The 27,322-nt window shown below is 39.8% G+C and overlaps 1 protein-coding gene across 1 annotated transcript in view; it reads right to left on the bottom strand.

Annotated features, from left to right (window-relative positions):
• Positions 1-17,776, bottom strand: part of gpr63 (G protein-coupled receptor 63) — a 55,601-nt gene extending 37,825 nt beyond the window's left edge. The window contains exons 1-2 of the mRNA XM_052024979.1: positions 17,643-17,776; positions 10,242-10,370 (exon numbers count right to left, since the gene is read on the bottom strand). The gene's annotated coding sequence lies outside the window, so the exon portion shown is untranslated. The remainder of the gene's footprint in view (positions 1-10,241; positions 10,371-17,642) is intronic.
• Between the last annotated feature and the right edge of the window lie 9,546 nt (positions 17,777-27,322).

The following is a 27,322-nucleotide window of genomic DNA, read 5'->3' as shown; positions in this document are numbered from 1 at the left end:
TTTCAGTTATTTTCACCACAGATAAATTGGACAAGTTTTAAGAATGTATTACATTTTCTGTGTACTGCGTATTATGCACTTAGCAGCCATAGAGAAGAATAAGCAATGCACACATATCTCAGATGAAATTTTGCAAAAATATGTACAACATACATATAAAAGGTTCTTTAGAAAATGGATTGGTGCCAGAAAATTGCTGAACAAATAACACAGGTAGCATGTCCAGCTGGCATGGTAAACATTCTGTGATTCTGATTCCTCAGCCTTAAGTACTGGCTAGGTTCAGGCTCCCATGCAAACATGTAATCCCAAGTTTATTGGCCAAGTTCCACCTACCATTTCGCACTGCACACTATGTCTGATATCCCCAGAATACAGGAAAATACTAACAAGGAGACAGAAGAAAGTGCAGATGCTGGAATCTGCAGCAACAAACAATCTGCTGGAGGAACACAGCGGATTGAGCAGCATCTGTGGGAAGAAAGGAATTTGCAATGTTTCAGAACTCCTAAAAATACAGGTAAACTTGTAGTGTGATTAGCAAATTAATTTTAATATAGATAAATGTGAATAATAAGGAGGCCACAAAGACTCGTGAAATAATTGTCAAGTGGGGAAGAGGAACACTATAATTATGGTTACACAATCACTAAAAGTAACAATATAGGTTAATGCCATGTAAATGTATTAATTTTATTTCCAGCAGGACAAATAAGTTGTGTTAACTTGCACAGAACACTAGTTGGAGCAAACTTAGAGTTAGAACAGACAGAGGTGAGTTTCTATAGAAAATTATGGGGTAACCTAATGTGGTTGAACATTATGGCAGGTTTAAAGAGTTTTGACATAGGCAAGAGCAGAACCAAGGGACATAAATGTAATATAGTTACTTATAAATCTGATAAGAAATTCAGACAAAAAGCTCACTATCAGGAGTCATTAAAATATGGAACTTGTTACCACAAGGAGTACAGGTGACCCCCACGTTATGGCTGTTTGGGTAATGGAAATTTGCCCCTACAGAATTCATATATCACTACCCAAAAATTTGATACACAAAATAAAATTTGATTACAGAATTAACATGGAAAATAAATAATGAAACACAAAATTTATTTTGTTTCAACTCGCATTTCTTGACGCATGCACAGATGATACAGTTTTGCACAATGGAAAAATCGTAAAAAGGACCACTTTTTAGGACTACCCCCCATAATGCAGGGGTCACCTGTACTTGGATTTAAAGACAAGCTCAGTAAACAAATGTGAGAATAGAAAGTTATATTGATGGAATTTTATGAAGAGATGGAAGCGGTCATGTGAAGAACAAATACCAGCCTGGACCTGCTGGGCTGAATGGCCTGTTCCTGTGCTGTAAATACTAGGCAATTATCTGAGAAGGGCTTTCATTTCATTAAAACAAACAAGCTCCAGGTTTCAAATACTGGGGCATGTTGTCATGCAAAAATGTTGGTTTCTACATGGAAAATGAAGCTCCAGTATTCTCGAGAACTGATGATGGTACAATTCCAACATGAACTTTCATTCCTCCTCACTAAAATTTCACACCAACACAATCACAGACATAAAATGTTTTTCTAAAACCAATTTTAAGTAGTTTAGTTCCCTGGGCATGCTACCAACCTTATTAAATTTGGAAATTGTGTTAGTTGTTCAGCATTCAGTGTCCGTCTACACTTCTCGCTGCCTCGGTAAAGCAGCCAACATAATCGAAGACCCCATCCACCCCAGACATTCTCTCTTCTTCCCCCCACCCTCCCATTGGGCAGAAGATACAAAAGCCTGAAAGCACACACCAGGCTCAAGGACAACTTCGATCCCACTGTTATGAGACTTTTGAACGGTCCCCCAGTAGGATAAGATGGACTCTTGAATTCACAATCTACCTCATTATGACCTTGCACGTTGTCTACACTGCACTTTCTCTGTAACTGTAACACTTTATTCTGCATTCTGTTATTGTTTTCCCTTGTACTATGTCAATTTCACATGTAGTAAAATGATCTGAATGGATGGCATGCAAGACCAAGTTTTTCCACTGTACCTCAGTACATGTGACAATAATAATAAACCAAACCAATTAATTCTTCCAGTCAGGGCAGGAGTCAGAAACCTTTATTTCTAGATGCAATTTAAATGACAAATAGTTAGCTGGGAGCTTTGGGTTAATTAATTTTAAAAAAAATTGGATTTCAAGGGAGATTTAAATCAATCTGTTTATCAGCATCAAGACAGTTTAACACAGACACCATCTGGTATATCTAAGGAGCAGACCAATTATTCATAACCTGAGTCAACTGCATAGTCATTTGAAACTTCACTATATCATGTCAATGATAAAAGTGTAGGGTCTAGAGAAATAATTCCTCAGATCCAGACTTCAAAATCTAAACTATGCTATCTTCCCTTGGAAAGAGGAAACAAATATTGCAGCAAAGTGTAATCGCTATCACTCAGCAACCAGAAAGAGAGCAGATGGCATATGGTAAAAGACAATGAAAGTGGGGATTTTAATACAAATTAAATTCCCCATACTTTGCAGCATCCTCAGAAACATTTGTCCACTAAGCAGCATCACCAAACAACATTTCTTATCACTCACTATGTTCCTTATAGAGACAGTGATTGCAGTTCTACATGTGATGAACTGGTTTGGAACTTTTGGAATAGCCATTGTCGCTCTTTTGTTTAGGAAGGGCAATAGGAATAATCCAGCAAATTATAGGCTGGTGAGTTTTAAATCAGTGGTAGGGAAGCTATTGGAGAGGATTCTTAGTGAAAGGATTTACTTGCATTTGGAAAAACATGAGCTTATTGGGGAAAGTCAGCATGGCTTTGCACAGGGCAGGTAAGGTCTCAGGTCATGTCTTACAAACGATTGAATTTTTTTTGAGGTGGTGATGATGGTAGGTCAGTGGATGTTCTCTACATGGACTTAAGTAAGGTATTTGATAAGATTCCTCATGGTTGGGTGATCCAAAAAATTAAGACACATGGCATCCACGGCGACTTGGTAGATAGGGTTCAAGATTGGCTTGGCCATACAAGACAGATAGTAGAGGTGGAGGGGCGTTTCTCTGACTGGAGGTCTGTGAACAGTGGTGTTCCGCAGGGACCGCTGTTATTTGCGGCATACATGTGATTTGGATGAAAATGTAGATGAGCTGATTAGTAAGTTTGCAGATGACACAAAATCAGTGGAATTGTTGATAGTGAATGAGGATGTCAAAGGATACAGCAAGATGTAGATCAGTTGGAGAAATGACCATGGAGTTCAGTCCGGACAAGTATGAGGCGTTGCACTTTGGGAGGTCAAATGTAAGGAGAAAGTATACAGTAAATAGCATGATCTTTAGAAGCATTGATGTACAGTGGAATCTTGGGGTCCAAGTCCATAGCTTCCCGAAAGTAGCAACACAAGTAAGCCATATGCCTTCATCGGCAGGGTGTTAAGTTTAAAAGTCATGAAGTTATGTTGCAGCTGTATAAAACTTTGGTTGGGCCAGAACTGGAGCATTGTAATGCAGTCTTGGTTGCCGCATCGCAGGAAGGATGTGGAGGCTTTGGAGAGAGTGCAGAAGAGGTTCAGCAGGATGTTGCCTGGATTGGAGAGTATTAGCTATAAGAAGTTGACAAACTTGGATTGTTTTCTCTGGAGCTTTGGAGGCTGAGGGGTGACCTGATAGAACTATATAAAATTATGAGGCGTAGATAGAGTCATAGTCATAGAATCATACAGCACGGAAACAGCCCCTTCAGTCCAACCGCTCCATGCCAACCAAGATGCCCATCCAAGCTTGTCCCATTTGCCTGTGTTTAGCCTATATCTTTCTAAACCTTTTCCTATCCACGTATCTTTTTTCCAGGGTGGAAATGTCAAATACTAGAGAGCACATCTTTAAAGTAAAAGAGGGAAAGTTTAAAGGAGGTGTGGAAGGCAAGTTTCTGTTTTAAACACAGAGAGCAGTAGGTGCCTGAAATGCACTGCTTGAGGGGTGGGGTGGAAGCAGAAACATCACCACCAGCATTTAGATCGGCACATGAATAAGCAGGGAATGGAGGGGTACAGGTCACTTGCAGGCGGATGGGATGAGTTTAATTTGGCATTATGGTCGACACAGAAATGCCTGTTCCTGTGCTGTACTGTCCCATGTTCTATGTCCACAAGGACATAAAGTATGAAATAAAAAAAAACAGAAAATGATGGAAATACTCAGCAGTCAGGCAGGATTGTGTAGGACAGAAAGATTCAAGGTTAAAGAACCTTCATCACCCAGTGCCTGGAGCTTTGGGTTTTTAAACAAAGGCAAGCTCTTTGTTTAGTGTTTTTTTTAAAGAAAACTTAGCTTTTTGGTTTCCAATCCACCTCTAATCAGATTGTGATCATCATTTTAACACTATTATTGAGAAACTGTAGTGCAGTTATTGGGTCATTGGGCGAGGTGCCAATAACAACTTAGATTGTGATCTCAATCACACCTCAGGAGATACTGTATGGGTACTGCACACACTCCTTCATATACTGCAGATAGCACAATGGAAAATGTGATGGCAGGCTCTGAGACTTGGTGGGTGCTCAATGGACTTCAGAGCAGAAGCCTCAGGAAGTTCGAGTGTTGTGGCCAGGAACCAGTGGGTGTTTGGTGGTCGGGGGGGTGGGGTGGTGGTGGTGGAGGGGAGGCCTTATTCTTGGGGTCTGAGTTGGCACTATGCTGTGAAAGTATGAAAATACAGTTGTCCCAGGAATGAGCACTGATGATTGCTCCCAGAACAACACAGACTAATGTCCCAACAATGCTCGAAAATGAGCAATGCTGGGGAATGAAGTCACTGGACCTGCATTTGTTGCTTATATCGTTTCAGGCACATAAGTGGGACTCATGCCAAAAGTGCAGAGTCAAATTTCTGGAATGAATGAAATACTCTGAAAAAGGCTGTTGAAATATTTCACTTCATCCAAAGTTTATCTCCCCCGCCCCATCACATAACACTGAAATAAACAGTGCTACACTATCTCATGTCTCAGCTCATGTGCTTGCTTTGACATTTGTAAAGTTTCTTTTGCAAGAACCTGTCTAGCACCTCCTAAAAATCAATATAAAAACACTCCCTTTCGGAATCATGAAGTCTTACAATATTTTCTATTTGGAAAATGGAAATGTATGGTGTTATGAGTAACTAAAGCATGGAATTGGCTATGGGTTAGGAGGCAAAGAGTTGTCATGAACAAATTCCCTTGTAAATGTAGGAAAATATGCATGAAGTAGCTGTTATTAGGATCATTGCTTTTCTTGTTTTAAGCAAGTGACATGGATTTGGGTACAGGAAGTACAATTTTAAATTTTGCAGATGATACATAACTTTGCAACATAATAAATAGTGAGCAGGATTGTAACAGACCTCAGGAAGACAAAGGCACACTGATGAAGCAGGCAGGTACATAGCAGATAAAGTACATATGCTTGAAATAACCTACATGATCCTAGCCAGCCTCCCATCCTCTGCTACCCACGTCCTAACTTACCCAAACAGTATTAATCTATCATCCCATAATTGTTAATCTACATCAGCTTCCATTTAAAAAATGTCTCCTTCTTAAGAGCACTCTTGTTTAATTTTCTTTTTAAACTGCCGTAATATCTGTTATTCCTCCAATCCTCTTGAGATACGAGTGCTCCACCAATTGTGATCTTCAGCATCCCGGATGCAAATCTTTCCATCATTGGCCAACATGCCTTCAAGCTGCCAAGATCTTAAACCCTTGGAATTTCCGTCTTAAGATCCCTCAGTTTCCTGTCGGCTGAACCGAGCACCAACCTACCCCGGCGGCGGGGAGGCCACGTGCAAAGGCGGCGCAGTTATCCCTCAGTTTCCTATCTTGCAGACTAAGTTCAGCCTATCACGTCTTAGTCTGTATCTGCTCTGTGAAACATGGCAAATTTAATTCTTATGTTGGACCAACTGGCTCTCAAACTTTATACTTGTTCTCTCGTTTCCCCTCATACATCTCATATTCTAATCAGGAGTCCAAAATTCTCTAGTTGCACTCATTCCTGGTCTCATCTTTTACTTCTTTTTAAATCCCATTTTTTCTTTTGGCCCCCCAAATTCTTTTCCCAACCACCATCCACAATCAGTCAGATACTTAGTCACATATTACTTGTATTTATCAAGATATCCAACTTAAATGGACTAACCTAATGAACTCAGATTTGCTGTGAGACCAGCAAGTGGGAAGGTCTGAAGAGAGAGCATGTCCACTCACAGTAAATTGAACACAAAAGTAAATTAATAACAGTTGGAAGATGGATGCTGCTAATTTTTGAAGTGGAGCCAGGATGAGGGAGCAGAAATTCACTCAACAGGGACTGAAAACACAGTGGAACAATTGTTGAAGTATCACCATGTTGTTAGCAAGGAAGGCTTGGACAAGCAAATTATGGATCAGAAAAGATAGCTTTTGATTTTGAGCATGCAAAAGACAATGAAAGTCATTTTTAATAATAATTTCATTTGCTTAAGTATAAGAGGTGCTATAATGTGGTACAGTTGAATTGCAGGAGGTTCCAACATTAGCATAGCCAGTACAAAACAGCCAGAGGGCAATTGTGAGACACAAATTGGAAAGTTAATATAAAAATCTGACCAAAAATAGTAATAATAACTTGGAGCATAGTGAATTGTGAGAAGGATAGTTATAGACTAGAAGGAGATGTAGACACACTGGTGGAATGCACAGATATGCAGCAGAAATGAACACACGAATAAGATTAAATTTAATGTCATGGAATATTCAGGGTTATATTCTAGCAGGAAAAAATAAGAAGAGGTAATATAAACTAAAGGCCAGAGGGGTGTAGAATCATAGATTATTTGTGCACAAAGTCATTGGGAGTGCAAAGAGCTTAAAGACAGAATCCTGCTGTTTATTAATAAAGGGACAGAATACAGATGCAAAGAAGTAATAAAGTGATGGTTTGGCCACAACAAGATTATTGAGTCCGATTCTGAGTCCCACACATTGGGAAATATGCAAAAGCTTTCACAAGGGTACAGAAGAGAATTACTATCCTGACTCCATGGATGAGGGACATTAGTTATGTGGATTGAGTGTATGAGCTGTGGCTATTGTACTGAAACAGAGGAAGTTGCAAGGGGTTCTGATAGAGGCATTTAAAATCATGAAGGATACAGACAGACAGAAAGAACGTATTCCCACTGCTGACAGTCAAGAAACAGTGAGACATAGAATGAAGATGATTGGGAAAAATACCAAAAATCACATGAGATCTTCTTTAAAACAGGTGAGTGGATAGGGTCTGGGAAGCATTGGCAGTGGTGGTTGTGGAGACAGATTCAACTGTGGCACTCAAAACAGAGCTGGATGAGTATCCAAAAAGAAAGATTTTGCAGGAATATATAGAGAGACAGTAGGAGAGTAAGACTAGTTAGATTGTTTGTACATACAACTAGTAAGGACTTGAAGGGCTGAATAGCCCCCTTCTATAACTATTCTATAGCTGTAACTATTCTGTTATTCAGAACAAATTATGTGCCCTGTCAGGGAACTTTGTTATAATACAGACTACTAGCTCTCTTGTGGTATTGTTCTACCTGCACTGCACTCCCTCTGTAGCTGTGACACTTTACTCTGTATTCTGTTATTGTTTTTACCCTGTACTACCTCAGTGCACTGTGTAATGAATTGATCTGTATGAACGGTATGCAAGACAAGTTTTTCACTGTACTTTGGTACGTGACAATAATAAACCAATACCACATTTAGTGAGAAATTTTATAAAATGCAGGAGGATGTTGTTAAGGGATTACATGAGACGCTGATTTCTAACCACTGACAACTTGGGCAATTGGCATGGGAGTCAACAGTGTGACCGCAGTCGAATATTGTCCTAGAGTCAAGAAATATTGTGGATTGGGACATTCTGGGAATATTACAATAGGTACTGGAATCATTTGGAGAAAAGTCCTGGAGTAGGAACTTTGGTAAAGCTCTTCTTAGGATTGTGCAGCTGTGGGAAGGGTTCAAGAAATATGATCAACAAGTTTGTAAACACTAAGGGAAAGGATCAGAGAGCAGCAGTGGGAAAGACTACTGGAGGTTCTCTTATCCAACAATCTGAACAAACCCGAAAATCTTCAGCCTTGACCTTGGTCTGGATATAATGGGATAAATGCAACCTTCCCCGGTCTTGCAGAAAAATAAAATGACAAGGTGCATTGCCCCTCCACATTGTTAAATGCTCAGAGCAAAAAAATGCTTTGTATTCAATCTCATCTTGTGGTGCAATTCTTCACTAGGGACAAAATGACCCATGGACAAAATGAAAACCACATCCTGGAGCAACTCCCATCGTACAATCCAATGATGACATCCCAGCCCACCATCTCCTCAACATTTTCCAAGCTTCTTTTTTTGTTCTCCCCACACTTCCTTGCTATCTGTCCTTTGTCCCTTTCTCATCCATTCCCCTTCTTCCTCTGTCCCACAACCATGCTTATCTTACTTCCTCTCTTCCATATGCCTCTCTCCCCCAGTCTCCCACATTCCATTGCTCTCCAACTCTCGACGCCCACCTTTTCTGACTTTCTCTCCCACATCCTGTTACTCCCTCCACCCTACATTTCTCTCCCTCCCCATTCATCTTTGCTGACTCTCCCTTGCACCTACACCACTGTTCTCCCACTTCCCCCCTCAATCTCCAACAATTACATTCTCTCCTCTCCCTTTCACATACTCTCTCTAGTCTTTTCTTACTTTCACCACCCTATCTCCTTTACTGTTCTCACCGGTCCCTTCCTTCTTCTGACTCCCTCCTCCCTCTTACTCTGTCTCACTGCCTGCACTTTATCATCTTTCTGTTCCCCATTCCCAGTTCTACCCTCCTTTCCTTCTTTCTCCCCGATCTTGTTCTTTCTCCTTCCTTCAAAAATATTCTGGTGAATATACACAAAGTAAATGGCCATGGCACATCTAGTTTTTGGCAGCAATCTGTAATTTTGAGGATAAAATATTCCATGTGCAATATACAATAACATGTATATTGCTTTGAAAAAAAATACACTATTATTGCTTTGCTGTTCACTGTGAACTTTCAAACATAAAAATGATGGGATAGTTACTTACTACCAATAAGTTATGTTAAGGCTAAAACAAGACTAAATTTTTATTGAACTTCCCAAAATTCAAAAAGCAGAAAAGTACACTTGGTAAACGCTTTGTTTTTTTCTCACCCTCACATGTGCAATGTGCATGAGTAGTTTATATAAGCAGCAGCTTGTGTAGGAGGTTTGTGACAATGTCTAAATTTCTAACTAGTAACTGAGTCACACATAAAACAGACACAATCTCATTGACACACAATGCCAAAATCCATATTATTTAACCATGGGAAAGGAAGCACAAGAAACAGAAATGAACTAATATAAAACAGCTTAGTAGTGTTCCATTTGTAAATCAGAGATCAGATAAGACCCAAGTTTGCTTCCTCTGACTCCTAAACTGTAAACTTACCAATTCTCATTCCGATTAAATTTCATGTTTAGCTAGTTACGAGACCGGAAGCAGTGAACTACAAAAAATAAAAAGCAAAGTTCTTAAACCTTATTTTGACACATTATATACACTGTTATTGCAGTGTTAAAAATAATTATACTCCATAAGCTAACCTTGTTGAGGTAAAGTTAGCCTTATTCTATTTACTTGTGCCTGGACCTTGACTCAGCAGCAGCACCACTCTTGGTTCAGAATCAATGTAATTTTTGCAATTGTACTCCCAAGATTCAAACACATAATGCTGCATACTTCGATGCAAGATTGGTCGTGCCATCTTTTTGATGAGAAGTTAAACCTATGCTCCATTAGGTGTACATTCACAATCCCCTGGTTATATTCAAAAGGTGGGTCAGCCTAGTTGTCCTAGTCAATGATCATCCCTTAATCAATGCAATGTAAAAGAAAAACCATTACCCGATAACCGTGATCATAAAAGGTATTGCAGGAGAGTAAAAGCATATGCATGATTTTTAATATATTGATTTCTCCACTTTAATCTTTCCTATTGATAATTTTTTCTTGAATAAACATTTGGGGTTCAAATTTAAAATCCAGCATCTCATTTTTTAAACCAATAAAATAATTTAAATATTTTCCTTGCCAACAAGAACAGTTTAAGATCTGGAGTTAAAAGCAGAATGCCTACCTGTTATCCAATCATCAGGCCATCTATAGCCCCAGAAAATTTTGATTACAACTACCTGGCCTCCTAGTCCCATGGCATAAATCCACAAAGAGCAGCTGTTTCCATGTGTAATATACAGAAGCTGGCTTCCTGCAAAATATACAAAGAGAAGTGCGTCAGAAATTCAGTTTCTCTTATATTTCACCTCTGAAATTCACCTTGAAATTTTTGATTGAATCAATTTAGCCAAAGAACAATATAACCACTCTGTGATATGGGAAATGATTTATGTTTATAAAACTGACAGTAGCAATGTAACTCAATATACATGTTCACAATCAGATTTCAAAGAACCATGAAGCTAGTTGAATGGATCATTTCACAAGAACAGCAGAAATGCATTCAGTTTAAATGATTTTTCTATGATTCCTTTAAATTTTAAGATATAAATATGTATCTTCAATTTAACTCTGATACATTCACAGGGTTTTTTTAAAGCAAACTATCACTGCAGAGAAATGTGGTTTGCTTGAGTATACGCAAGTGGCTGAAGAAAAAACACAAAACAGTTTCCATTTATATAGCACAATTAAATTTAAGAGTCAAGCTATTGCTATCCTATGACAGCTTTTCTGTTCATATTTATTAAGAAGTGGGTTAATTGCTTTCCATCATGTTGATTGAAGGGTGAACATTGAACAAGAATGCCGGGATAACCTACCTTTTGAATAGTGCCAAGGTTTCATGTATGTGCATTAAAAAGGATGCATTGTTTAACCTCTCAATCCAGAAAGGACACAACCAATTTTGCACTGAAATATGCAACTACATTATGTGTTTGCATCTTGGAAGTGCAATTGCAACAGAAAAAACAAATGACTCTGAGGCAAGGCTCATGTGCTAACGAGGCTAGCTTTGTTTTAATATGGTTATGGAGTAGAATCATTTTTAGGTCTGCATCACAGTAGGTAGTATACAGAATAAGGTTTTAAAGCAAGTCATTCTACAGGTATGTGAGCAAATATAATTAAACGGCAACTCACACAGGACAGGTGATCCATAACTTTGTGAAAGAGCTATACTTGTCCAGCACAGAAACAGGCCCTTCAGCCCACCACATCCATGCAGATCTTTTTGTCCATCTGCGCTAATCCCACTTGGCCACTCTAGCTCCATATCCTTCTCTGCCTCACCTATTTAAATGCCTAAGTGCCTCTTAAACACAATTTACCCCTCCACCTCCTCTGGCAGCAAGTTCCAGATATCAACCATCATGTGTTAAAAAAACTTTTCACTCAAATTCTTTAAACTCTTTCCTCACATCTTAAACCTATGCCTTCTCATTTTTGATACTTCTACCCTATCTATGCTTCTTATAATTTTACATACCTCTATCAGATCACCCCTCAGCCTCCTTTGCTCCAGGTAAAACAAGCCCTGCCTATCCATTCTTTCCCCATAACTAAATTCCTCCAATCCAAGCAACCTCCTGGTGAATCTTCTCTGCACTGTCTCCAGCGCAACCACGTCCTTCCTCGTGTGGCAACCAGAACTGCGCACAATGCTCCAAGTATTGTCTAGCCAATGTTTTGTAAAGCTGCAAAATAACATCCCAACTTTTATATTCTATGCCCCAACCTGTGCCTTTACCATCACCCCATCTACCTACGTTGCCACTGTCAGCTAACTATTGACTTGAATCCCAAGGTCTCTCTGTTCATCAACATTCTTGAGCACCCTACCATTTACTGTATACATCCTACTCCTATTTGACTTCCCAAAATGCATCACCTCACACTTACTGGGATTAAATTCCATCTGCCAGTGCTCCATCCAACATTCCACCTGATCTATATCCTGCTATAGCCTGACAACCAACCTCACTTCCCACACCATCAACAACTTTCACGTCATTTGCACCTTACTAACGATACCTCCTACGCGTACATTCAAGTCGTTAATACTTATATCACAAACAAGTAATATAATAGCACAAACAAAAAAGTTTTTAAGAAATCTCTGAAAAAAGATAGATGTATAGCAAGTCCAGAGCCTAGGGTTCAAGCAGCTGAAAGGAGGGCCATCAAGTTGGGACAATTAAAATCAGGAGGCTGCAAGGCAATCAACACCAATACCATATATACCAATGGCAGGACAGGATTCCATACACTACTATTCTTGAGATGACCCATGGCAAATGCGCTCCACAACCCAGCGAATTCTCAGAGCATCAAAGTATATGTAAGCGAGCAAACCTCCTCCTGATTACCATCCACCATCCTCCCTCAGCTCATGAATCAGTGCTCATCCATGCCAAGCAACACTTGAAAGAAGCATTGAAAGAAACAAGGCTGCAGATTAAGGGATTGCAATGTCCACCAAGAATGGCTTAGTGGCACCACTACTGACTGAGCTGGCCGAGTCCTATATGAGATAGCTACCAAACTGGGTCTGCAGCAGGAGGTGAGAGATAAAGCCACTTGACCGCAGCCTCACCAATTCCTTGTTGCCAATGCACCAGCTCATGACAGAACTGGTAGAACTGACCACTGCACAGTCCTTGCAGAGACAAAATCCTGCCTTCACACAAGGACACCCTCTATTGTACAGGGTGGCAATATAATTGTATTGCTACAACAGATTTGGCAACTCAAAACAGAGCAGCACCAAGGTGCTGTAGACAATCAGCAGAAGCGGAAACTTACACCACTGTAATACATAAACTCGTGGATTAGCTTATTGCTCACTCTACCATCAAGTCAGGGATCAATCCTGGTTCAATGAATATAGAAGGGAGCAGCATCACACATACTAAAAAAAAATTAGGTGTCAGCCTAGTGAAGCTAAAGCACTCATTTGCATTCAGCCAAAGTGTTGAGTTGATGATCTAGCATGTCTTCCTCCTGAGCTCTCCACCATCAAAGAAGGGAGTCTTCAGCCAATACAATTCACTCCATGTGATATTAAGATATTTATTTATTAGTCACATGTACATCGAAACACACAGTGAAATGCATCTTTTTGCGTTACTGAGAACGTGCTGGGGGCCATGAATTACTGATAACCATGAATACAGCAAAGGAAATGGGATCAGATAACATCTCATCTATAGAGGTGAAGACCAGGTAAATTCCTGGAATGGTGGATTTGTCATTTGAAGAGTGATCAGGCTGAGTACACTGGGCTTATACTGTTGAGGTTAGTAAAATAAGAGGTAATCAAATAAAACATTTAAAATTCTTTCAGGGTTAGATGGGGTAGCCATATCCCCGGCAGAGTTCAGGACCAGGGCTCACAATGTCAAAATAAGGGGTCAGCCATTCAGGACAGAAAGAAGTTTCTTCATCCAGGCAGCAGAAGATCTTTGCAATTCTCTACCAAAGATAGCTGTGGAGGCTCAGTCACCGAGTGTATTCAAGAAACAGATGAACAGATTTTTGTACGTTGAGGGGTCCAGGAATACGGGGTTAGAGCAGCCAAGTGGCACTGAGGCAAAAGATATCATCTTATTAAAAGGCCGAGCAAGTGAAATGGGCCAAGTGGAACATCAACAATTCTTTTCTCCCTACAGATGCTGCTCGACCCGCTAATTTCCTCCAGCAATTTGTTTTTTGCCCCAGATTCCAACATCTGCAATCTCTCGTGTCTCCAGTGTAGTTATAGCACTGGGATCTACCCAGCAACATGGAAAACTGCCCAGTAATATATATTGTTCACAAAAAGCAGGACAGATCCAATCCATCTATTTACCACCCAATTATCAAAATAATGGAAGCTGTCATCAACAGTGCCATGTGCCTTAACCTTCTGGGCCAGCCAACCAAGTGGGACCTTGTCAAATGCCTTACTAAAGTCCATACAGACAATGTTTATTGCCCTGCCTTCATCAACCTTCTTAGATACTCTTCAAAATCTCAAATTTAAGAGGAAGGATTTTCCCTGCCACTTATAATTTTTTTTGTGTCTATCTTGTTTGTTTTTAAAAGCCCCAATTGACCATTTCCACCACTCTTATAGGCAGTGACCACAATCATAACCTATTTCTGCATAGAAAGGCTTCTCCTCACATTCTTTCCAAATGTGTTGCCCTTCACTTTCAAATCTTTGCACCCTGGTCCTTTCTATCCAAAAAGTTATGATCTTGTACAACTTTCATATCACCTCTCAACCTTCGTTGCTCCAAGTGAACAATCCCAGCTTCTCTGTAAGGCCTGTACCTGTATTTACTCATACCTGGAACTCTGCTGGTAAATCTTCTCTATGCCTTCAGCTGCTGAGGCCTTAATCTTTGGAATTCCTTTCCCAAAACTTCACGCCTTTAAAACGAACCTTTAAATGCAACCCCTTTTACCCTAGGATGTTCTTAACCATCTTAACAAATGTTTCTTTATGTGATACAATGCAATATGCTGTTCTGAAGTGGCTTGGGACAATTTATTTTCTTAAGAAAGGTGCTTTATTGATATTTGGTCAAGCATCAACACAAATAGCCCTTAAAACTTAGGATGATGGGGGCGTAGGGGTCGAGGTGGGGGAGGAGAAAGATAAAGTATCATATATACGGAAGCTGGCCCCATATTTAGAGAGTGCATTCCTAAAGATTGGCAGCACCCACTGCAAATCGCAAAACAAAATGATCAAACGCAATATTTTTGCTATTTATTATGGACTCATATTAAATTGATATTTTTGTTACATGCTTGGGTATTTCTCACTTTCCTACCACTTATTTGTCTCACTTTATTTTCACTGAGTTTTCTTTTTGCTTCACAAAAACTAATTCACTTCAACGAACTATAGACAATCCATTTCCTTTTGATGACAGACAGCAGATCTCTAAGCAATTTAGACTGGAGGTTTACACACAGAAGTTCAATACTTCAAATACTTGACTTATTTTTTTTCAAATGATGGTTCAATAGGGCTACCTCACCCTCACAGAATGAAATTTTCACCTAAGGCACGATTTATAACTTTGCTGAGAAAAAAGCCTTCCCAAAAAATATCCAAAATAAAAGAAATGCTGGAAACAATTAACATGTCAGACAGCATCTGTGGAAAGAAAAAAAGATTTAATGTTTCAAATCCAGGACCCTTCAGAAGGTTAATGAAGGGTCTCAGACCTGAAGCATTTACTCTCTTTCTGTTTCCACGGATATTTCCTGGCCTGCTGAGTGTTTCCAGCATTTTCTGTACTTATTGTAAATCAAACTAAACCAGAAAAAGCAATGTGAAAAATCTTAGAATTGCTAAATATAGATAGAAATAAAAAAAAAATTTAAATAGAAAGCATCACAAGGCATGGGGAGAGAGCAAGGACATGGTATTGAGACAGAGGATCAGTCATGATTGTACTACATGACAGAGCAGACTTGAAGGGCTAAATGGCCTACTTTACTCATTATTTTCTGTTCCTTTATTGACACTTTACTTTATCAAGGAGTGTAACAGCTCAGCATGTCTATATTCTTAATTAAAATATGCTCACAGTCAGTTCTAACTTTCATTTCTGAGAGTTCACATGTTTTCCTATCTGCAGCTCATACCTCAGAGGGAGATTACACACACTATGAGGATTCAGTGCTTTAATCCGAATGTGCAAGTTACTGCTATTAACTGGACAGGTGGAGGGCAAGGACTTCCACAAAGGATGACCCAGCTACAAAAGGCAGCCATTCATGCCTCATATGGTAAAGTAACTGACCAATATTTACCTATTATCCAAGTTGACATATCAACAATCACATTAGGTTGTCAGAACATACATAGGTTATCAGACTCTGTTGAACAACATCCCAATTTAATTCAGAGTTTTTCAAGAGAACTGAGCCAAGCATGTATGACAAGTAAGATTTTAAACTCAAACCATACTCTCCCTGTGGAGAAGCTGAGTTTTTCAACTTTTGGCTCAAAAATCTGCCTCATTGACAAGTCTCCTGTTCTTTCACTGCAAGTTACATCATCTACCACATTTCTAGCTAAAAATATTCTGGTGCCAACATGAATGTCATATCCGTGGCTCATTTCAACCTATCTTTGTACTCAAAACACCTCACCTATGACTCCTCTTCCTTCAAGGTCCTTATCTTCTACCTGCCTCCAAAGTCAGTCTTAACATCTTCCTATCTTCCACAAAAATACTCTGCTCCTGGAGTAAGCAAATCCGACACACCAAATCCAGTAGCTTTGCTAACCCAATCAATCAACAATGCCCCTCTCCCAGGACATCTGCTTCTTCATTACCAACCTTGACTTTATGACATCTGTAACTGAGATCAAGTTATGGATCACCTGAGATTCACACACCAAAATGTAATCAATCCTTAGAACCCCAAAAGAAACTCTACCATGCAGCTATGCATCCATATCCCTTCAGCTTATCTAACAGGATCAAATAAACATTGAAGTTGCATGCTGTGTTGAACTTCAAATCCCACAACAGTAGTCACTTTCGCTGCATGCTTGCACATCTGAGACACTGTCTCTGCTTCTCCTTAATCAGCTTGTTACTGAAATTCTCATCCATGCCACTGCCATTTTTCAGTCTCAATTTTTTCAGTACTCTTCTCACTTGCCTCCCAAACTCAGTTCTAACAATTCAGAGCCTGGCCATCCCCTTCCAAGCCTGTAGTAAATCCCATTCACCTTTATTCATACTCCTCACCTCTGTCCATCGATTCTAATCTACTGACCTTGAATCATTCCAATTTTGTTTTTATTAGAAACTGAAATTTTAAAATTTCAAACATCAGTTTCATGAAGATACTTAAAGGCATTTTTCCATTAAAAACTCTGCAGAAGAATGATTTTGTTTCATTTTATGTAATTTTCATTGAAACATCACTAATTTGCAAATAAAAAGCCTGATTTCCACGCATGTGCCTTCTCAAATGCAGTGTTTCACTAACGTCAACTGCATTAACTAACATGTTGCTTTTTTGAAAGCACATTTTGTTACTCATGTAAACATTAAAACAAATATTAACACCTGCAATTATAAAATTTGTGGATTTTGATTACGTTATTTTATACAACTAAAGGAAGCAAAACGAAGTATTAGATTACTAAACCTGCACAGGACTAATTTCTTTACCAAACCAAAGGTCACTTGGCATCTCATTTATACCTGTTTTGCCATTGTAGAGGTAAAAAGTAATATACTAGGAATCAAAAAGGGTTTTCAAATGGGCGGGGGCAATTCCAACCCCGATTCCAGCACCTTGTTTTAATTTTACTTTGCAGTAGAATGCAAAGAAACTTAAAGCATCACGTTTATTTGGAAACGCTTTATTTAATGCACAAGCGAGCGAAATCGGAATGTATGTACCGAGCAGACAGAATCAACAACAGCCTTCAATGCTCATCGCTGCTGTTACTGCTGAAAAACACTGGCTTCCCAAAATGTGAATAACTTTCACTCACCTCATAAACAATTCCTTTGCTTGGCGTTAATTTACGGAGCTATTCCTGGTGCGCTAAGTGCATTAAGTGCGTTGATTCAAAATCGGAAAGGAGGGGTGCAGAGTGTTTTTAAAAAAAATCACCGCTTATTGCTCCCTTTCACTTGCCACACAGCCAGCCCCGACTTCTCGCTGTGGATCTGATACAGTTTCCTCGGGTTTGATACACTGTGGCCGCGTAGGTGCGCCGCCATCACGTGTCAAGCCGCCGCGCTCCCGCTGCAGCTCCTGGTGGCGGCCGTGGGCGGCGCTCTCTCCAGAAGCTCGGGCCGGGGGTGGGTGTGGGGGCGGGAGGAGGAGGAGGGGTGGAGCCTCGTGTCACGTGATCTGTTCCGTCTGCCTGTCCGGAGCGCGCGCGCTGGAACGTGTTGTTTGTTACTGTTCTGTCCGGGTGCTGCGGCCTGAATGATTGACAGAGCCCTGTGCTGCATGCTCGCTGCATGCATGTTATCCCAAGTTTTGTATGCGTCTCTGAGTGGTGTTGTATGCATCTCTGACTGGACAGTTCCAGGCGTTGGAAAGCAAATCGCCGCCTATTTTTTTTTACAAAATTATATGTATTGGAATTCCGATGAAAGGGATGTTAACTCTTGTTTTTCTCCGAGATTGTTGCTGCGCATTGCCAAAGTTTTCTGCTTTTATTTTATATCTGAGTTAACCGGCAGAAATGGTCCCGAAGAAAGAAACGGAACTCGTTTGGGTAGCAGAACTGAAGCTTTCTGCTTGCATCCATGTGATCAACTCAGCGCTCAACAATACTCAGCCAAACCAAACAAAAATATTTGCACCATTTCAGGATTTTCATTCCGATTTTAACACCCAATATTCCGTGTAGAATGATATAGCTTGATTGCATAGACAGGATAGGCTAAAGGGCCTCTTTCTGTACTGACTTACACCTCTGAAGCATAGATGGAGGCCATCATGGTTCTTTGACGCATTTACCAAATAGTTGTGCAGCCTGATCTATTTCATAGTCCTGTATTATTTCTATTTTATGTGTGTAACGGAATTCTGCATGTTGCTGTCAACTGGTTTCCTCTGCCTTCAATTCCAGATTTCTATTTTTAAATTTATGAGATTTGGGCGTCACTGATTTCTTGTTCGTCGCTAGTAACCCTTGTGAAGGTGTGAGCACCTCCTTGCAGCCTCCCCTCCATGGACTCTGTCTATACTTCTCACTGCCTCAGCAGAGCAGCCAGCATAATCAAAGACCCCACCCACCCAGGTCATTTCCTCCGCTCCCCTCTCCCATCAGGCAGAAGATACAAAAGCTTGAAAGCACATACCACTGGGCTCAAGGACAGCTTCTATCCCACTGTTATAAGACTATAAGTCCTGCTGCTGAAGTTATTTCCAGTGTTGGTGGGTAGGAGGTTCCAAGAGTTAGAACATAGAACAGTACAACACAGGAACAGGCCCTTCAGCCCTCGATATCCATGCTGACCATGATGCCAAATGAAACTAATCCCATCTTCCTGCACATAATCCATATCTCTCCATTCCCTTCATGTTCATGTGTCTGTCTAAATGCCTCTTAAACACCACAATAGTATCTGCTTCCACCACCACCTGGCTGCGCAATCCAGGCACTTGCCCCGCACATCTCCCTTAAACTTTTTCCCCTTTCACCTTAAAGCTAAGCTGTCTGGTATTTGAAATTTCTACCCTGGGAAAGAGACTCTGACTGTCTACCACAGCTGTGCTCTCATAATTTTATATCCTTCTATCAGGTCTCCCCTCAGCCTCCAACACTCCAGTGATATTGATGCCCTTTTCCCCCCATCAGAGATGAGTAAAGGTTAGGGTGTATTGGATCAAGGGAAAGTTAGCAAATTGGATCCAAAATTGGCTTGGCAATAGCAGACAGAGGGTGATGGTAAAGGGTTGGTTTTGTGATTGGATGCCTGTGACCAGTGGGCTTCCATGGGGATTGTTGCTGGGACCTTTGCTGTTTGTAATATACGATAATGATGTGGGTGTAGGTGCATGATCGGCAAATTCGCAGGTATAACAGATTGGTGGAGTTGTTGACAATATGGAGGGTAGTCTTAGGCTGCGGAGAGGTATCGATGTGTTGGTGATATGTGCTGAGAAATAGCAGATGGAGTTTAATCCTGATAAGTGTGAAGTGATGCATCTTAGGAGTACTAATGAAGCACCTTGGCGTGTAAGTCTAAAGATCCTTGAAGGTGAAAGCAGAATTGGAATTGGTTTATTATTGTCACTTGTACTGAGGTACAGTGAAAAACTTGTCTTCCATACTGTTTATACAGATCAATTCATTACACAGTGCATTGAGGTAAAGCAATACAGAATTCAGAGGAAAGTGTCACAGCTACAGAGAAAGTGCAGTGCAGGTAGACAATAAGGTGCAAGGTCATAACAAGGTATGTTGTGAGTTCAAGAGTCCATCTTATCATACTAGGAACCATTCAATAGTCTTATAACAGCAGGATAGAAGCTGTCCTTGAGCCTGATGGTACATGCTTTCAGGCTTTTGTATCTTCTGCCTGATGAGTGGGGTCTTTGATTATGCTGGCTGTTCTACCGAGGCAGCAAGAAGTATAGACAGAGTCCATGGAGGGGAGGCTGGTTTCCATGATGTGCTGAGCTGTGTCCACAACTCTCTGCAGTTTCTTGTGGTCCTGGGCAGATCAGTTGCCATACCAAGCTGTGATGCATCCAGATAGGATGCTTTCTATGGTGCATCAATAAACGTTGGTGAGTGTCAAAGGGGACATGCCAAATTTCTTTAGTCTACTGAGGAAGTAGAGGTGCTGGTGAGCTTTTTGGACATGGCACCTATGTGGTTGGACCAGGACAGGCTATTGATGATGTTCACTCCTAAGAATTTGAAGCTCTCAACCATCTTGACCTCAGCACCATTGATGTAGACAGATGCATGTGCTCCACCCCCTTTCCTGAAGTCAATGACCAGCTCTTTTGTTTTGCTGACATTAAGGGAAAGGTTGTTGTCATGACACCATGTCACTAAGCTCTCTATCTCCTTCCTGTACTCTGACTCATCATTATTTGAGATACGGCCTACAACGGTGGTATCATCTGCAAACTTGCAGCTGGAGTTGGAGCAGAATCTGGCCACACAGTCATGAGTAAATAGGGAGGAGAGTAGGGGGCTGAAGACACAGCTACCAGTATTGAGAATAATTGTACCAAAGGTGTTGCTGCCTACCCTCACTGATTGCGGTCTGTCAGTTAGAAAGTCAAGGATCCAGTTACAGAGGGAGGTGTTGAGTCCCAGGTATCAGAATTTGCTGGAATTATAGTATTGAAGGTAGAGCTGTAGTCAATAAACAATGGTGTAACGTAGGTGCCTTTACTGTCCAGCTACCCAAGAGATGAGTGTGGAGCCAGAGGGATGGCATCCGCTGTGGACCTGTTCCGACGGTAGTCAAATTGCAGTGGGTTGAGGTTTCCTGGGAGGCTGGAGTTAATGTGTGCCATGACCAGCCTCTTGAAGCACTTCATGACGGTGGATGTCAGAGCCACCGGACAGTAGTAATTAAGGCACATTACTTGTTTTTCTTAGGTACCACTATTATAATGGTCTTCTTAAAGCAGGTGGGAACCTCAAATCGAAGCAGGGAGAGGTTAAAAGTAGATAATGTGGTTAAGAAAGCATATAGGATGCTGGCCTTCATTAGTCAGGGCATTGAATACAAGAGCAGGGAGGTATTGCTTCAAACTTATAAAAACTTGGTCAGACCTCAGCTAGAGTACCGAGTGCATTTCTGGTTACCACACTATAGGAAGGATGTGATGGCACTGGAGAGAACGCAGTGGAGATTCACCAGGATGTTGCCTGGGATGGAATGTTTTAGTTATAATAGAGACTGAAGAGGTTACATTCACTTTCCCTGGAGTGGAGGAGGTTAAGAGGGGACATGATTGAAGGTACCAAGTGATGAGGAGTGCAGAAAGGGTAGACTGCAGGAAACCTTTCCCCTTATCAGATGTGAATAAAACTGGAAGACATGGATTTAAGATGAGGGATAATAGATTTAGAGGGGATCTGAGAGGGACCTTTTTCACCCAGCTAGTGGTGAGTACCTGGAATACACTGCCTGAGTGAGTGGTGGAAGCAGAGTCACTGATAGCATTTAAGAAGTGTTTCGACAAGCATTTGAATTGCCTAGGCATAGAAGGCCATGGACAAGTACTGGAAGATGGGATTAATTATAGATGGGTGTGCACTGTCTAGCATGGATATGGGGCCAAATTGTCTATTTCAGTGCTGTATGATTCTATGATAATGATGAAGAAGTAATCATTTAGTTTTGGCCATCAAGTAGTTTTGGCCATTTTCATAACAGCATTCCATTTCAGTCCATATTGGCTTGCCTTCACTTCTATGGTGTTCTCTTGTGCCTGCTGCACTTGTTCTTCTTGTCAGTAACAGATCATGGGTTTTGGGGCTACTGGAGGAAAGCGTGTGAATAACTGCATGCATTTTGTATTTGGTACGTATGACCACCATGTGCAGATGAAAGGAGTAGGGAGATTGATGAAATATCAGTCAAGAGGGCTTGTTTGTCGAGCATCATGCTGAGCTGTGAGTGTTGTTAGAACAGCAATCATCCAGGAAAATGGAGAATATTTCATCACTGTCCTGACATGTCATGTTGTAGGTTGAAAGGCTTTAGTGTGTCTGATGGTGAGATACTCACCACAGAACATCTAATTGTGACAACTTATTAAAAATTCCATGTGTAAAATAATTTCTTATCACCCCAGGCTTTTTTTTTTGCTTTTTATCTTAAACCTGTGGGCTCTGGAAACTCCCTATTTTCTATACCAAAATACCCATTATTTTCCGAAGCTACTAATTCTTTCCTTAACCCCTTTGTTCTAAGGAGAACAGTCTTATCTTTCTGAATTCTCTCTTCTCTGGATCCCATCCAAACCCTTGACATACTTTCCAAAAGTGTTGTGCTCAGAATTGAATACAATATTTAAGCTGTGGACTAATCAGTAGTTTACTAAAATAAAGTTACAATATATTTCTTGCTCTTATTACCATTTCCCCCATTAACAAACACAATAATTCCAAATACTAACAATGTTATTCACCTGTCCTGTCACCAGAGAAGATTTCTGCTTGTGAACAACCCCACCCTCTGATCTCTCCTGTTCCTATATATTTAAAATGACATCTTTCATTGTTCTTTTCAATTCCTTCTAAAATACTTGATTCACTCATAGGTCATGCTGATGAGAAATGTTTGACACCAATTCTACTTGTGCTCAGCTTCATATTATTTTGGAAAATAATATTGTGTTAAGCTTTGCCAGAAGCAAATACTGCAATGTTGAAAACCGGGCTTAAAAAAAATGGAAAATCCTCAGCAATTCAAGCAGAAACAGAGGGATTGTTTCAAGTCAAGGACACTTTAACACATGACTCTGTTTTGGCAAAGGTATTGCCTGATCTGGTAAATATCCACAGCTTTTTCTGTTTTTCTTTTTCACAGACTATTTGCCATCTTATATACAACTACCAGATCATCAGTTATCTCCCTCTTCCAAACCAAAAAGTCCCAGTCTATCCAATTCTTCATTTGACACCAGGCTGCAGAACTTTAGTGGATAATTCTATGGACAGCAGTAGTCTGCATAAGGTCTTTTGTGCCGTGTGGAATTAGTGCAGAATTCAAGGCCTGAGCAAATAAAGGATTTGAAGTAAAGCCTTGCAGGCAGCAGTGGAGAATTGAAGTATAAGTGGGTGGTGTTGCAGGGGTGGAAAGAGGTGGCCTTGACATAGCACATCTTAAGTTGTAGTTTACCTCTGCATAGGGCATATTATTTTTGTGTTGCAAATAGAATTTTATCTCCTAACAATGTAAATGCATGTTGAAACAGGTTTTGCTTAATTTTCCTCAAAGACTGTCAGACAGAAATTATAAGAAATATGTGTCTCTTATTGTAGAATCATAGAAGTCTTAACTCTGAAACATCCCTCAAGGCTGGATATGACACAAAGATTATGAACAGTCTGGTGCAATTTCAGATGGTTGTTGAGGAGTGAGGGAGCTGATATTAGGAATTGGGTGAGAATAGCAAAGAGATATAGTAGAAATTAGTTATTAGAGCACAGAAAGCTATTCAATCCATGCCAGCATTCAGCAGAGCAACCACATCAATCCCATTATCCTTAGCCCTGCAATTTATTCTCTCATAGGACAGAAATGCAAGAACAACAAAGGATCGTTTGCTATTTCTAACACCATGCCCCCCCCCCCCTCCGATCACTGGCATGTTCCACCATTTGAAAGAGCATACCTGATTTGTGACAACTCCATGCAGCCACCACATATATCTGGTTAACAAAGACCTATCCACCTCAAATTTGAATTTAACATGTGAGAATTAAATGGCAATTAACATAAAAAGGAACCCAAAAATCTTACATCTACATTTTGAATAGTAAATGGGATGAGACCTATTAGGGACAAAGGTGATATGTATGTTGTCACTGGAAAAGGCTCAAATACTTAATGAGTACTGTGTATTGGCGTTTACCAAGAGGATGTTGGCAAAAAAAAATCAGTATTAGATACACTAGAAGTAAATGTTGGAGTGAAAACTGATAAACACAAAATAATATAAAGGTTGGCTATGCTTCAAGTGAATGCTTCCTGATCTGGATAGCATGCATTCCAGATTGCTAAGGGAAGTGGGGATGGAGACAGCAGACGTGCTTGCTGTAGCTTTCCAACTACCCTAGGTAATGAGGCAGGTGGCAGGGGATTAGAAAGTGGCCAACGTGACACTCTTGGTCAAGAAAGGGTTTAAGGGTATTCCTAAAAACTACAGGCCAGTCGGTTTAATACTGGCAGTGGGTACGGTTTTTGAATCAGTTGGGAGGACAAAATTAACAGGTGCTTGAAGAAATTTGAGTTAATTAAGAAGAACCAGCAGGGATCTGTAAAAGGCTGTTGATGTTTTCCTAACCAAACTGAAGTGTTTGACAAACTAGCAGAAAGGAATTATGACCCGAATGTAGTGAATAATATGTAATACAAATATATACGGAATAGTATTGTTTCAAAATTCACCAAAGATACTAACCTGGAGATGTGACAGTGAAGAAATACCAATTGGCTGCAACGGGATATAATTAAATGAAACAGGATGATGTTATGTTAAATGAACCAGCACATTTGCACCCAATTTCCCACTTCCACCCAGCAAAAACTCTACGACATATTGCAAAACATTCAAGCTATTCTTTTCACCTCCCTGCCTACTATGTTCTATAAAAAAGTACCAAACATAAATATTAATATCATCTATTAGAAATGTTTCAGCTTTACCACAAAATTAATGTACTCCTATTACAAATGTATATATAAAGTTTTGTTCCTGGAGACAATCTCTTTCTGAGTTGCAACCTCCAAGTCTATTGCTTTTGGTGCAATCACCTTTTGTCCCATCATGGTCAGAAGCAAGGTAATATGTTCATTGAGTATTCAATATATTAATATATCAAGTATACTCATTGAATACAAAGTACAGGTAATCCCCGGTTACAGCAGTTCATGTTATGGAAATTTGCCCTTATAGAATTCATAAATAATTACCAAAAAATCTTAAGATACGGAATAAAAATTCACTGTCACTGAATATAAGTGTCAATTTTTATACTATTTTCAGCTGGCATTTCTTGACACATGAAAAATTGCGACATGGACAGTTTTCTGGGAATGCACCCCGCCCCCCCCCCCCCCCACCATAACGCAGGCATTGCCTTTACTCATAATATTCAGAGTGTTTTTCTGTATTCTTATCCATATAGGGGAACTGAATTACACAGAGCTATTGGATGAAAATGAATAAGTCTGTGAGCTGTTCATTATTCTTGGGACAAAACGGTGGTGGTGCAGCAGGTATTGCTTCTGCCTCACAACTCCAGGGATCTGAGTTCAATCCTGACTTAAGGTGCCGTTTGTAGTTTACAAATTCTCCTTGTAATTGTGTGTATTTCTGTTGGGTTCTCCAGTTTCTTCCTAAGTCCCAAAAATATGCCGGCAAATTAATAGGTTACGGTAAATTAATGGGTTGCTGCAAATTACCACTTAGAAAAAGCAAGTGGCAAAAGAATCAAAGTGGAGTCAATGAGCATACATAAGAGAAAAAGTTGCAGGGCTAAGAGGAATGGAACCGATGTGATTGATCTACTGGAAGCCAACATAGGCTGAATAGCCTTTCTTTAGTCTCACTCAACTATATTTCTACAATCTCTTCCAGCCCTACAACTATCCTATTCTTGAGTCATTCCAAGTTTTATTACTTCGTATGGAAACTGCCTTTAGTTGCCAAGAATTCCTTCGCTAAACCTTCCTGCTCCTCTTTCTCTTCTGCTTTAAGATGCAGCCTAAACTCCACCTCTTTGACCAACCTCGTCTCCCTGTCCTAATATCTGGCAATGTGGCTCTGCATCAAATTTGTTTGATAATGATCCTGTGGAGCACACTGAAATAGCTTTACTACATGAACAGGTGTTGTATTGTCTTTTTCACAAATTTCCTATATTGAAAAAGTACCTACTTCCTTTTTATGTAAAAGGCATAAATGAGTTTAAGCCAGTTTATGGGAAATGAGTAGGCCCGATTATCTATTTGAAAGAAACAGAAATCGTGGAAACACTCAGAATGTCAGGTAGCATTTGTAGAAAGATAAATAAAGTTTATACTTCAGATGATAACTTTTTAACAGCTCTGTAAAATGTTACAGAGATATAAAACATTTTGTTAAGGTACAGAGGAAGAGAATAGGAAAGGGCAAGGAATAAATGTAATAGAAAGGGGAGATCAAATGATGAAAATTACTTTGAAAGGATCTATATTGGCTTAAATCTTGTTACAACTAACTTTTTCTAGTCCTTATGAGAAGTTAGCAGAATATTAACTCTCCATAGATGCTGCCTGACCAGCTGAGTAGGTATTTTCTGTTTTAATTTTTAATCCCCAGTATCTGCAGCATTTTGCTTTAGTCTGTGTTGAACTACAATGCAAGATCAGATGAAAACATCTTATTCATTTTTCACTTAATACCATTTTCACTTTGTAGGTCAGAAATCAGGAATGGGTAACTGATGAGGAAACAGGCCCTCAAAATAGCATTTTCTATAAATTTACATTAAAATTTATACATACTCTTTCACTGTATTTGCAAATTCAAGTAAAATACAATGGGAAGCACAGAATCTAAACTAAAAGAGTAGTATGGAATTTAGTTTAAAAGTTTAGTAAAATTTGTTAAATGAACATATCCTATGACAATCATACATATATTTATCTGCATGCACTATCAAACTGCTCCCTCTACTGGTCACTTCAATGTTTTTAGTCTCCTACCGACTGAATATGTTCAGTAAATGCAGAACCAAACATTTAAAAAAACATGTACAAATATACATTCATCATAAAGATTTGATACCCTGCATACGAAATAATGCAATTAAACATGGCAGAGAAGGTACCATATTTATATAAAGTCTTTGTTACATCAGAACCCCTTGATGTAACAAAGACTTTATATAAATATATATAATTTATAATTAATAGATTTATTGAAATGTAAGCAAACAAAGCAGTTGATTGATAACAAGGGCCACAA

This window comes from Pristis pectinata, chromosome 10 (assembly GCF_009764475.1).
Source record: "Pristis pectinata isolate sPriPec2 chromosome 10, sPriPec2.1.pri, whole genome shotgun sequence".
In the NCBI taxonomy this organism is placed as follows: Eukaryota; Metazoa; Chordata; class Chondrichthyes; order Rhinopristiformes; family Pristidae; genus Pristis; species Pristis pectinata.
Note: the sequence above shows the minus strand (reverse complement) of the source record. Positions and strands in the feature narration are given on the sequence as shown.